The sequence below is a fragment of the Nannospalax galili genome, unplaced genomic scaffold, assembly GCF_000622305.1.
Source record: "Nannospalax galili isolate Female #2095 unplaced genomic scaffold, S.galili_v1.0 scaffold7848, whole genome shotgun sequence".
Lineage (NCBI taxonomy): Eukaryota > Metazoa > Chordata > Mammalia > Rodentia > Spalacidae > Nannospalax > Nannospalax galili.
In genome coordinates, this window is record NW_008357087.1 from 17,774 (window position 1) to 31,604 (window position 13,831).

The 13,831-nt window shown below is 44.3% G+C and overlaps 1 protein-coding gene across 1 annotated transcript in view; it reads left to right on the forward strand.

Moving 5' to 3' along the window:
* Nucleotides 1–11,576: 11,576 nt before the first annotated feature.
* LOC115067936 (paired box protein Pax-3-A-like) overlaps nt 11,577–13,831 on the forward strand; it is a gene marked incomplete at its 3' end in the record, with an annotated part of 29,816 nt that continues 27,561 nt past the window's right edge. The window contains exon 1 of the mRNA XM_029557151.1: nt 11,577–11,907. The remainder of the gene's footprint in view (nt 11,908–13,831) is intronic.

A 13,831-nucleotide genomic window follows, 5' to 3' on the forward strand; every position in this document is an offset into this window, starting at 1 on the left:
ACTTGGTAAAATCATGTTTGTTAGATAAAACTGGAAAGTACCAGGATGATATTGAACAGGGGGCCCAGGCGCTGGAGGAAATGAAAGAGGCAATGTCGTACCAGAGCAGTCAGAGCCTCCAAGGTCTGAGAGAAAAGACAGAAACGGAGGAGGAAGATCTCTATGATGAAGAGGGAGAGTTAGCTAGTCTCTTCTCAAAGGTAGATATGACACAGGAAGAGCCTCCTGGTCCATCTGCTCCTCCCTTACCTACACCTCCCCCTTATGTGGCTGGAGGAAAAAACACTGGGGGATGCAGCCAGCATGCCCGAGTGTGGGCTAAAATGCCCCCACAAGCAGGAGCGTTTCCAGTGTTTTCAGATGCCAACAATCAAAGATATCATGAGCAACTGGATTGGAAGGTAATACAAAGGTCAAAAGAATCTGTGGCCACCTATGGTCTCCAGGCAGCTTATACTGTTACCCAGGTAGAGAGCCTCCAATGCTATTGCATGACACCCTTTGATTGGCAAAACCTGTGCAGGGCAGTATTGTCTGGAGGAGCCTATTTAAACTGGAAGGTGGCCTATCTTGAGTATGTTGTGGAACAGGCAGCCACAAATAGTAGAAATGGGCAACCAGCTTGGGGGTGGACATGCTTATGGGCCAAGGGACGTTTGTGAATAATCAGATTGGATATCCTGTAGAGGGCTATGAGCAGATTAATGAATGTGCCCTGAAGGCATGGAAAATGCTATCAGGATCAGGAGACCTAGGAGCAAGCTTGTCAAAAGTTATTCAGGGGAATAATGAGCCTTTTGCAGACTTTCTTGCCAGATTGGTGGAGACAGCATCGAGAGTGTTCCCGAATGTGGACGCCGCCATGCCATTAGTTAAACAGCTGGCATACAAACAGGCTAATAAGCCGTGCCGGGATGCTCTCCAACCCTATAAAGCCAAAACATTAGATGTATGGATCAAAGTTTGTAGGGACATAAATGAATCTGTTCTCCAGGGACAAGCTTTAGCTGCTGCCATTGTGGCAGGGTTAAAAGGAAAGCCAGGCCAATCTGGGCCACATAAGGGAATACGAGGAGGCTGCTTCACCTGTGGCCAGCAGGGGCACTTTAAAAGGGATTTCCCCAATCGTCCCTTGGCCAGTAGGGCTGCTGGCCCCCTGCATTCCTCACAAGGCCCCATGCGTTGCCCAAATCTGTGCCCACGAAGTCAGAAGGGTAACCACTGGGCAGGCGAATGCCAATCTAAGTGGGACGTTAATGGCAAGTCTTTGGGCCCCGGCCAGCAGGGAGCAAGGCCAAAAAACGGGCAATGGGGCCCTTTGTCTCAGGGCCCTCAAATATATGGGGCAATGCAGCAGACTCCCACTCAATGGCACATCATGCAGCAGATCCCTCGTCACCCCCGGATGAGGGATTCCCCCAAAGAGCAACCACAGGAAGCACATGATTGGACATCTGTGCCACTGCTAGACTCATATTAACTCGAGATGGGGGTCCAAACTATTAGTTCCAATTTCCGTGGGCCCCTACCCAAAGATACAGTGGGTCTTTTGCTAGGACGCAGTTCTGCAACCCTAAAGGGCCTGGTAATTCATCCAGGAGTGATTGATTCAGATTATGAAGGAGAAGTTAAGATCATGGTCTCTTCTCCTAAGGGGATTTCGGCCACCACCCCCGGCGATCGTATCGCACAGCTCTTGATTCTTCCCAGTTGTCATTCCCAATATCCTACTAAAGGCTTATTAAGGGGACAAGAAGGATTTGGCTCCACCGGTAATCCTGGGGCCTGGCTGATGATGAATTTGAATGAGCGGCCTCTATATAAATTGATTGTCCAAGGAATGCCCCTATGGGGTCTATTAGACTCAGGAGCTGATCACAGTATCAATAAAAATGCCGATTGGCCGAAGGCATGGCTGGTTCAGCATTCCACTCAAGTCTTAAGAGGCTTAGGCTATGCCCAACATCCCGAGTGCAGTGCAAGCTTTTTGACATGGAAAGATGAGGAAGGACATTTAGGAATTTTTCAGCCCTTTGTCTTAAGTATCCCCATTTCTCTTTGTGGGCGAGATGTGATGAAATAAATGGGAATTACATTAACCACAGATAACTGTTATAGCCCGCAAAGCACAAAGATAATGAGTAAGATGGGCTATAGGCCTGGTAAAGGATTAGGCCTCAGGGAAGATGGTCGTAGGCTTCCTATTTCTGCCCAAGGCAACATTTGTCGCCAAGGCCTGGGTTTTTCCTAGGGGCCACTGAGCAAATTCCTATTAAATGGAGAAGAGATCAGCCTGTGTGGGTACCTCAGTGGCCCCTTCCAAAAGAGAAACTGGATGCTGCCCACCAGCTAATAAAAGAACAGCTAAAGTCTGGCCACCTCAAGGAATCCACCTCTCCTTGGAATACGCCCATCTTTGTTATAAAAAGGAAATCTGGAAAATGGAGATTATTATATGATCTGAGGGTTGTAAATAATGCTATGGAAATCATGGGCCCAGTTCAGATGGGCCGTCCTATGATTTCAGCCCTTCCTCGCAATTGGCCATCAATAGTAATTGATTTAAAAGATTGTTTCTTTTCCATCCCGCTGCATCCTGATGATACTGATAAATTTGCATTTACATTGCCATCCATAAATCATGCTAGCCCTGAAGCCCGTTATGAATGGGTTGTGTTACCGCAACGTATGGTGAACAGCCCTACATTGTGTCAGCTATATGTAGGCAAAGCAATTCAAGCCATTAGAGAGCGATGTGCCTCTGTAATAATTTATCATTATATGGATGACATTCTAATTTGTGCAGAAACCGAGAAGGACGTGAATGAGGCCGTTACACAGTTAATTGTTGAATTAAAACAATGGAATCTTGTCATTGCCCCTGAGAAGATGCAAACAGACTCTTTAAAAAATTACTTGGGAACAAAATTAACCAATACCGTGGTTGAAGCTCTTAAATTGTCTTTGAGAATTGATTCTCTTCGCACCCTCAATGATTTTCAGAAATTTCTGGGAGATGTGAATTGGATTAGGCCTTATTGCCATCTTCCGAATGCCGAATTGCAACCTTTATTTGAGTTGTTAAAAGGGGATTCTGATTTACAGTCGCCTAGAAGCTTAACCGCTGACGCTCGCCAATGTATCGCTAAACTTGAAGAAAAGTTGGCCCATGTACAAGTGGATCGTATAGATTTGACCAAACCACTCATATTATGTGTGATTGCCTCTGATTTATCCCCTATGGGGGTGTTATGGCAAAAGGGGCTGCTATTGTGGATATATTTAAATCATTCTCCCAATAAAGTTTTGCCATGGTATCCAGCTGCTGTAGCTCAGGTAGTTTTAAAGGCTATTAAAATAAGTGTTGGTGCCTTGGGCAAGCAACCTGATGTTACTGTGACTCCCTATACCCCAAAACAAATTGAACTTTTGGCTGCTAATAATGATGATTGGGCAGTACTGTGTACCAGTATGACAGGAGATTTTGATAGTCATTATCCCTCTCATCCTTGGTTGCAATTTGTAATTAGAAATCCATTAGTTTTTCCAAAACTTACTCGCTTGAAACCTATTGCAGGAGCAGTTAATGTCTATACAGATGGTTCCAAAGGCGGGGTGGGAGTAGCTTATGTGGAAGGAAGGAATCCCAAGGTTTATATCTTCCCCTGTCAATCTGCCCAGGCAGTAGAGCCAAGCGCTGTGATGCAAGTTTTTCTGGAAGTTAAGGAATCCTTTAATTTAATTTCTGACAGTCAGTATGTAGTCCAAGCTGTGAAATCATTAGAAAATGTCAGAGTAATAAAAACCTCCTCCACAGTTGCCTCCCTGTTGCAATCCTTGCAATGCTGTACATGGGAACGCAAAAATCCTTTTTAGCATCATTCATATTCGTGCACATACCGGTCTTCCTGGACCGATGGCAGAAATGCTATAGCAGATCTTTATACAAGATCCGTGTTTGCCTTTTTAATCGCTTCCCCAATTCAATTAGCCAGAGATTTTCATAAAAATTTTCATGTTAATGCTAGTACCCTAAGATTAAAGTTTAGAATAACTAGAGAGCAGGCCCGGGATATAGTTTTGAAATGCGCTCATTGTGTTTCCCTATTGCCCCAACGGGGTATAGGGGTGAATCCCAGGGGCCTCCACCCGATGGCGCTCTGGCAGATGGATGTTACTCATGTTCCTGAGTTTGGCACACTTAAATATGTGCATGTGTCAGTGGATACCTGCTCGGGAATTATTTTTGCCTCTGCTCATGTGGGAGAGAAGGCTCAGCATGTTATGGCACACTGTTTACAAGCCTTTGCAGCCTGGGGTATACCCCAACAGTTTAAAACAGATAATGGACCAGCCTATTCATCAAGCTGGTTCCAACATTTCTGCCATGCCATGGGTATTAAACTTACCCATGGATTACCCTATAATCCCCAAGGGCAAGGAATTGTGGAACGAGCCAATGCCAGCATTAAACAGGCTTTAATTAAACAAAAAGGGGGAATAGGGAACCAGTTTAAATCTCCAAAGGACAAACTGAATATTGTTCTTTTTGTCCTTAATTTTTTAAATCTGGATGTAGAAGGTCATTGTGCGGCTGATCGCCATAGTAATCCACAGGTAGTACATCGTGTGTCTGTAATGTGGAAAGATGTCCTTACAGGGGCTTGGCATGGGCCCGACCCTGTCTTGACCTGGACACGAGGAATGGTGTGTGTGTTTCCTCAGGATCAAGAGAGTCCCATTTGGGTGCCAGAACCCTTGACCCGGCCGTTGGGGAAGAAAGGCAAGCACGATGGAACAATGGTAGATTGTAATGATGATTCTCAGCCTGCTCAACATGGTGAGCTTGAGGGTGCCCATAGTGTAGGTGCAGGAAAGGGAGTTGTGGGGGTATTGATGGCCTTCCCACTCCCTGTCCCCCTGAGTCTTGATGCAACAGTGTTTCCCAAACTGCATCTACTCTTAATCAATTATCAGCTTCAACTGCTGGAGCCTTGGCTCAACAAGAAAGTATTAATGCCCAGCTTAAAGCAGGTATCTTGATGCTCAACCAATGGGTTGACCTTCTTCAAGAACAAGTGGATATATTAGGACAGATGGCCTTCCTTCCCTGTATATATTGCATGACTGGAATATGTATAACATCTGTAAAGTTTCAGAATTTTTCCCGAGCAGGTAATTTATCCCGAGAAATTGGAACAATGCTGAGAGGAAATTGGAGCCATGAGTTCGACAAGAAGATGGCAGAGTTGCGAGCATCCACCGTGGCAACAAATAACACCCGAGTAGAGATTGCCACTGTGTAGCAGTGGTTGAAGGCTATGCAGGGCACCTTTACCTTCCTCAAGAATTGGGGGGGCATGGTTTTTTGGGGGTTCCTTTTGATTGTGGCATGTGGAGGTATGCTGTGGTGCATGATGCGCATGCGGCGGCAGACAGTGGCCCAACAGCAAATGCTCGTCCAAGCTATGGCAGCGCTGAAAGCAGGAGGATCTCCCTCCATTTGGCTAAATATGCTGGACCGGTAGTCAGTGACGGGTAAGACCATCTCATTCACACACCAACCTAAGACAGACTGACAACCATGACGTTGCCGAGTTGATGATGGGTAAGGATGCTAAATGAAAGAGGGCAACCTAAGCCAGGCACGGTCCCTTGGCCTCCCTTGGTTTTAATTAAACAAAAAGGGGGAGATGTGGGAAGCGGGCGCGGTCGAGCCAGCCAAAATGGCACCCTGGCTGGCTGCCAAGCCTCGTGACCCTCACTTGTTTGCTCTAACATGTGCAAGCGCTGTAAGCTTGATCACGCGCAGCCTGCCTGACATGATACGTCACCGAGCATGATTCTACTGCGTGGCCCAATGATTTGCTGCTCTGCCTGCATGTTAGCCCCGTGCTCATGTCCTGATTGGCTCCGTGTGATGGTCTGATTGTGGGATGGATCTGATGAGGGTATATATTGTGGGATGACGAAGAATAAAGAGAGAGAGAATTGCTTGAACCTCACCTTGGCATCCATGTTGTCCTTTCCTCAGCTCTGCTGGTCGGAGTCTTGGTTCGAGGCAGCTTGGTATTTTATGGCATGGCTTTAATCTTTGTGTCACACCCAGAAGTCCTCACCATGATATGTGCATACACAAAATAACTCCCAAACCCATAGTTCAACATGGCCTGGCTTCCATTTATTAGAGACTAGATAATTCCAATAAATAGGTGGTGAATTGAGAGCAGAACTGGCTTTTACCCATTGTCGTTGGGCAGCTCAGGATCCTTGTTCATAAAAATTTTCATAACTAATGGCATAAAGAGCCATGGCCAGTTGTTCTTTAGAGGTGGCATAAGTCCCCCTTTATGTTTAGATACATATTAGTTGAGAGTGAGTTTTTACATTCTAGAATAGCCTGGTTTTGAGGACTGTATAGAATTTTTTATTGAGGCTTTTAATTTCATACATTTCCCACTCAAATCCAACCCCCTTCCCCATCCGTGCCTCCCCTGTCCTCTCACCAAACCTGTGCCGTCTGCCATACATGCTGAGTTCTATCCATTCATGAGTTTGTGCCCAAATGTTCTTCAGTGTAAATGAGTCCACTGGAGTCTAGTCAGCCCATCCAGTGGTCATATGTCAGTCATACTCTCCCTCGCCCAGCAGCAATCAGTCTCCAATAGTCCTCAATCTAGTGCTGGCCTGCAACCTATTTCTCACCTCACCTGTGGACTCTTGTTTAATTGAGCTGACTTGGGTCCCATGCTTGACGCACCACTGCCACAGGCTCACATGAGCAAGCCTCCAGTGTCCTGGAGGCCTCCAACTCCCTGTGTTCATGAACCAGTTCTGCCTCTTACAGTCTTTCTGCCTCTTCCTCCACAAAGATCCCTGAGCTGTGGGTGGGTGACGTTCCATATAGGAGTCTCATCTAACAGTCTACAGTCTCTTCTCCAAAAACGTGGCCACCTGTGGCCTTCTGTGAGCATTGCACTCTGATGTACATGGAAGCCTCACTGGTGACAGTTGAGGGGTGCATTGGTCTTCTCTCTACCCCTTATTTTGCTATGTTGCATGAGCCTTCATTGCAGAGATTAGACTGCAGATGTGTCACTTAGTACTGTGCATCTCCCAGATGTATGTTCTCTGTGCCTGACCAGATGTGCAACTCTGTAGTAGTCTACATCCTTTGCAAAAAAAGTTTCTTTGATGAGTGCTGTAAGCCATGCTTGGGGTCACTTCTATCTGGCACTGAATTCCCTGCAAAGTAGGTCCCTGGTGTACATATGCATTAATGTTCAGACACTCTATGTGCATTTCTCATAGGGATTCTAGGGCATCACTTTTCCCTCTAGGTTTCCTAGCCCTCAATATCCACCAATCTGCACTCTTTTCTCTCCCATCCGGCTTCCCTCCTCCCTCCATCCCTAGTCACAGTCCCCCCATTATCTGCACCCTCCCCCAACCCTCCCAACTGCCACCTTCCTTCCTCTCCTGACTTCCCTCCTTCCCTCCCCCACACCATGGGTCCCTTTCATGTCCCCCCTCCTCTCCTCCCGGCCAATTACTTCCACTTCGTCCAGCTCCCTCAGGTTACATCTGTTCCCTACTATCCCCCTTTCAGGTTGTTTCTTGTCCTTTACCTCCATGTATCCTTTCCCTTTACCTGGCTCCTGGTGCTACATCAGAATTTATATACTCACATACAAGGGATTGGTGCTACAATCCACATATGAGGGCAAACATATGCAGCTTGCTGTTCTATGTTTGTATTTCTTCACTTAGTGTGATACTCTCTAGCTCCATCCATTTACTCTTGGTGCTGTGGGAAATATGCCAATCAGTCATAAAGCAGGCAAGGCGAGAGCCAGCATAGGCTGGAGCATTATCTGTTGTAATATTGTTAAGAAGGCCTAGGATAATAAACGGGGTTTCAGATGAGTAATAACATGAGTAGTCTTTTCCCATGTTTGGTCAGTGGTCCAAGGACATCCAGAGAATGTGTCAACAGTAACATGAAGATATGACTGACATTCAAAATGGGAACATGAGTTGTATTCATTTGTCAAATTTTCTTTAGTTTGAAGACCTCGTGGGTTTGCTTCTCCTTAAAATGAAGGGGTATGAGATGTGGAGCAAAAATGGGATGAGGTGGGGCTACAGAGATTGCTCAGTGGTTAAGAGCACTGACTGCTCTTGCAGAGGACCTGGGTTCGATTCCCAGCACCTACATGGCGACAAACAACCATCTGTAACTCCAGTTCCAGGAAATCAGACACCTTCTGCTGACCTCCATGGGCATTGCATGCCATGGGTGCACTTAAACACATGGAGCCAATACACTCATATACATAGAATAAAAATAATTTATAAAAATTTTTAAAATTCTTTTAAAAAGAATGACGTGATGTAAGGATATCTTGTGCCTGTGATCAAGTCAAAGAAAATTTATGGCATAAGAGGAATGTGGGAGAATGAGGCAAATTTTGTCAGAGTTAAGTTTCTTTTGTAGTCATATGGAACACTAGCTGGTCAGCCTGCTCATTTCCTTGTGACAGTAGCCCCTGCAAACCTGAAGGAGAACAACTGTGGCATACATTCGGTGTCTCTGTTGTCTCCTCAACTTTGTGTCTGTAACAAGAGTTCAGAGACACGGTTACCTTTATTAAAGACAATGATGGCAGTTTCTCAAAATGAGAGATATGTGGCACTATATTATGACTTTGTCACGGGATTAAGAGGTTTAATCACATCAAGCAGCAGGAGACAAACAATGAACAATTTATTTCGTGGTATAGACTTACAGAATGTTTGTAAAACTTGATTCTAGGCCCTCTATAGGCTATTTGATCTTGATTAGTACTATTAGTGAAATATGTGAGGGTGTCACTGATTGGAGTATTGTGGAATATTTTTTAAATTATCCAATTTGTAGAGTATAAGAATAAAAACAAGGGGCTAGAGAGGTGGCTCATTGGTTAAGAGCACTGGCTGCTCTTGTAGAGGACCCAGGTTCAGTTCCCAGCAGTCACATGACAGCTAATAAATGCACATAACTCCAGTTACAGGGGAATCTGACGCCTTCTTCTGGCCTCCTCAGGCATTGCCCAACATGGGTGCACTTAACATACATGCAAACAATATATCCATACACATTAAAAAGAAAAGAATGAAAATAATTAGTTTTGAAGATAATGGTATGTTGATCAGTATTTTGATTTTTTGGGGGGGTCTTTTTGACACAGGGCCTTCCTGTAGCCCCAGCTGTCCTGGATCTCACTATGTAGACCAGGCTGGCCTTGAACTCACAAAGATCTGTCTGCCTCTTCCTCCCAAGTTCTGGGATTAAAGGCCTGCGCCAACAAGCCCCTCAATGCTGAGAATTCCTCTTCTGGTATATTCAGAATAAAAGGGCAGAAGTATATTTGTGGCCATTCTGAAAATTTTGGAAATTCTGTACTAATGCTTAACCAAAATTCGTATAATGTTTTCTTATGAAAATCAAGTCAGCAACCGAAATAGCAGTTTTTTAAAAAATCATCTATTTTACATAATTCAATCCCGTTGGGTAGTGATCTGAAAAATGCAAAGGAGTGGCAGCAGGGTGTCATTTAAAGTCATTATTTTCTATAATTGAATGTTTTTGTTTCTGTTAGAGCAGAGGTTTGCATGTGCAGTAAATCACTGCATTTCATAGCATACAGTAGTCTAGAATCTGACAGGAGCTGATGGACTTTGACTTCATTGCTGTCGATTGGCATGCTGGCATGCATGGTGCAAAGTGCAAATGTGTGTTCAGACGAGAAGTAAAGAAATCTCATGATACAACACAGGGTAAAACAGCTCGGATTTGTTACACATTGGAATTTAAATTAATTTATAGGTGTTTTATACCCAGAAACATTTAACTGCTGACAGTTTTTTTTTTTTGAGACACTCACATTCACTTATGTGACTCGACACCAGGTTGCAACTGAGAGTTTAAGAAGCTATGAACTAAACTAGAAACTGAACTACCATTTAGTCCAGGTATAACCCTCTTGGCTATATACTAAAAGGAAGGAAAGTCAGTATAATACAGAGGTACCTGCACATCCGTGTTTACTGTCACATTGTAGCCAAGAAGGGATCTAGCCTAGTCATCCATCAGTAGAAGACAGAACACAAATTTCTGTGTCATGTGTATTTCTTCTGCATAAAATGTTTGAAGGTCAGGGACTTGAGAGATTACTCGCCAGTTAAGATCACTGGCTGCTCTTGCAGAGGACGTGGGTTTGGTTTCCAGCTCCCACATGGTGCCTAACATCTGGCTATACATCCAGTTCAGGTGATCCAATACCCTTTTCTGGCCTTCCTACGCATTGCACAACATGAGTGTATTTTAATATATATAGGAAATCACTGATAAACATAAAGGACAAATAAATGAACAAATAAATGAATGAATAAATAATAAACTAGGGCTAGAGAAATGGCTCAGCAGTTAAGAGCACTGGCATCACTGGCAGAGGATCCTCATCCTGTTCCCAAGCCTGACATGGTAGATAACAACCATGAGTAATTCCAGTTCCATGCTATCCAACCACTTCTGACCACGGGCATTGCAGGACACGGGTGCACTTACACACATGCAGGAAATACACTCATACACATAACATTAAAATAAAAGATATTGAAAAGAAAAAAAATGTTTTTAAAATAAAAGCTTATGCTCTGTGTTGAGGGACTGGTGGGTCCTGGGACATGGCTCAATGGTAGAGAGTTTGCTGAGCATGGGCACATCCTTGGGTTCCAACCAAACACCATCAAAACTTTAAAAAAGAGACACAAATATTCTAATAATCTCCAAAATTTGATGTTTAACATTCACTGCAGAAAAAAAGTTGGCGGAACTCCATGCAGTGTACATACTTTTGGTTGTGATCACCATTAGGCAGGACATGACATGCGGACACTGAGGAAGATCATAAAAAACGTCAGGCCAGTGGGAAGGCTTAAGTGCTGGTCCTCCAAGCCTGGCGACTTGAGATTAATTCCTGGAACCCTCGAGATGGAAGGAGAGAACTGACAGGCACAGGTGGTCCTCTGACTTGTACATCTGCACTGCGGCATGTCCAAGTCCCAACTTCCAACACACACACGTAATTAATGAAAATGCAGTAGTTTATAAAATGTGAAAACCCCCAAATATTTCGACTTTCTCAAGGTGCTCATAGTGGAACTCACCAGCATGCATGCTTCGAATCAAACATCTGATTCTGAGGGTCGGGTCTGGGATCTCAAAATCTCCTCAGCTCACGTCTATCTTGTGGCTCGAGTTTGCTGCAAGCTCCCTCTCAGCAACTTTCTTCCAAACCTGTCATCTTTTGGGCCACGCCTCCACTTTTTCGTGCCAAAGGAAGCGCCACCCACATCCGTAGCCAATAGGCATTGCAGAAAGGAAGCATTCTTACGTCTACTAATTTCACGTGCCACCGCCTGACGTCACCCATAGAAGCTTGAAGAATTCAAATTCAATCTCCAAGGCACGGAGAGGAGCAACGCCACTGCAGTAGCCACGCCTTCTGTGGAGTTCAGGAGATGGCCTGCAAGAAATATCACTTCAAGCTTGACAATACAGTATGGCGTGGGTTTCTGTGAGGAAGAAGTAACTACCGAACCTCAGCTCGCAGCCGCCAAAGGGAACCATGTGTCAGAGCCAGTGGTTGCTGAGAGATACCTGAATCCTCTTGATGACCATAACTACAACCGTGAGAAAAAGAGTGGTGGTGTCAGGAAGTCTGATCGATCTGGACACCGACAGCAGTGGGAGCCTGCTGCTCAGCTGCCAACCAGGAGCAAACAGCACAGGTTCACTGCTGGACAGCTTCGTGAACTCCGTAGAGTTTTCGAAGAAACTCCTAACGCTGATGCTTGCCAAAGGTAGGTATGGTGCTTCCTTAGTAACCTCCTTGTCATCCAGGGACTTGGGTGCCTTCCCTCTCTCCCGGCATCTCCATTATTTTAACTATGGGCTGAACAGACAGCACCAATTATAGATCTGTAACTGAGGCAAATATCCAACTTTAAAAAACAATCTTTTGTCTTGAGATAGTGTTTGAATTGCCTAGGTTAGCCTTAAATGTACTGTGTAGCCCAGTCAGTCTTTGCCCGGGTGATCCTTCTCTCTCAGCCTCCTCAGAAACTAACTTTTCAGCTAAGCTGTTCCAGCCTTGACGTTCTTCCCCTCTTGATTCTGAAACTGCAGGATGTTTACTTGCCTTTGTGGTAGGGTGGCCAGGATGCCTTCCAAAGGTTATCAAAATCAAAGTTTTCATGCAGCATTGTTGAAAACTAAGTCTCTAAAATGCAGACTGGAAACTCATTTTGTTTGTTCTAATTTTAGAATTATGTGAAAAGGCAGAAATGTAACATTCTCTATCTAAACAATGAAGTTCAGAACTCAGCATTACGAATTATTTTCAAGATGTTTGGGGACAAGTTTCCAGAAGTCTTTTTATTTTATCAAACTGAAACCCTGTACTCATCATAACTGCCCCCCAACCCCGACAGTCTCCTTACCTTCTCAGTCCCCCAACCCCCTTCCCTGACTTCTACTCTACTGCTATTTTCCTCTGAATCTGATTTGTCTAGGCACCTCACATAAGGGAAATCATGTAGAATCTGCCCCGTTCCTACTACTATGTATTGCTTAACAAAATGTCCTCAGGGACCATCAATGTTCTCGTGCATACAGCATAATTTCTGCTTTCTCAAGGCCGAATCACGTTCCAAAGGCACCTAACATAGCTCTCCTGTGTTTTCTTTTATCAGCATCTGTAGAAATATAGTCGAGTGGGTTGTCTGTGGCCTATGTGAATTGTGCTGTATTGCTGTGAACAAGAGTAGACACATTGTTATTTTATTTTGATTTATTGTGTGCCTGTGTGTTTATGTGTGTGCATATATTTGCGTGCAGCCTGTATGGGGGCAGAGAACAACTTACAGGGAATCGTGTTTTCTCCTCCTACCATATGAGTCCTGGGGATGAAATTCAAGTAGTCAGGCCTGGAATCAAGCATCTTTATCTGCTGAGCCATCTCACCAGCTTGAAAAATCAATCTCCAAAGTTATGTTTTCAGTCCCTTAGGATGTATTTCCAGAAATGAAATTGATTGTTTTGATGATAATTCTAGGTTCACTATTTGGAAGAACCACCTTACCGTGTTTCTCAAAAGCTGTAGAATCTGACATTACATCCCACAGAGCATGCTACTTCTATTTTACCCAGAGCCTCACTCACACTTGTTATTTTCTGGGTATTAACACCACCCTTCTGGATGTGTGGTAAGAACTCTGTGGTTTTCATATACATTTCTTTACTTATAGGTGACTTTGAGCATTTTTTCTTTTGTTTATGACAATCATTACCTATCTTGGTCAAACACCTCAATTATGCATGTATTTATTTGTTTGTTTGTTTATTTATTTATTTTTATTGTGGGCCCAGGCATGACATGCACATGCCCTGGTGTGCATGTGTAGGTCAGAAGTGAACTTAGGCAAGCTGGTTCTTTCCTTCCTCCTTGTGTGTTCCAGTATTCAAACTCAGGTAGTAAGGCTTGATGGCAGAGGCCTTTACCTGCTAGCCACCTTGTCTGCTCCTCTCTTTAAGTCTTTTGACTGTTTTAAAATCTGGGTCTGTTTTGAGTTGGTTACTGATTTTAAAATACTTTGATTGTATTGTTGCATTTTTTTTTTGGTCTTTTTCAGAAAGGGTCTCCCTGTAGCCCAGCTGTCCTGGAAATCACTATGCAGACCATGCTGGCCTTGAACTCACAGAGATCCGCTTGCCTCTGCCTCCCAA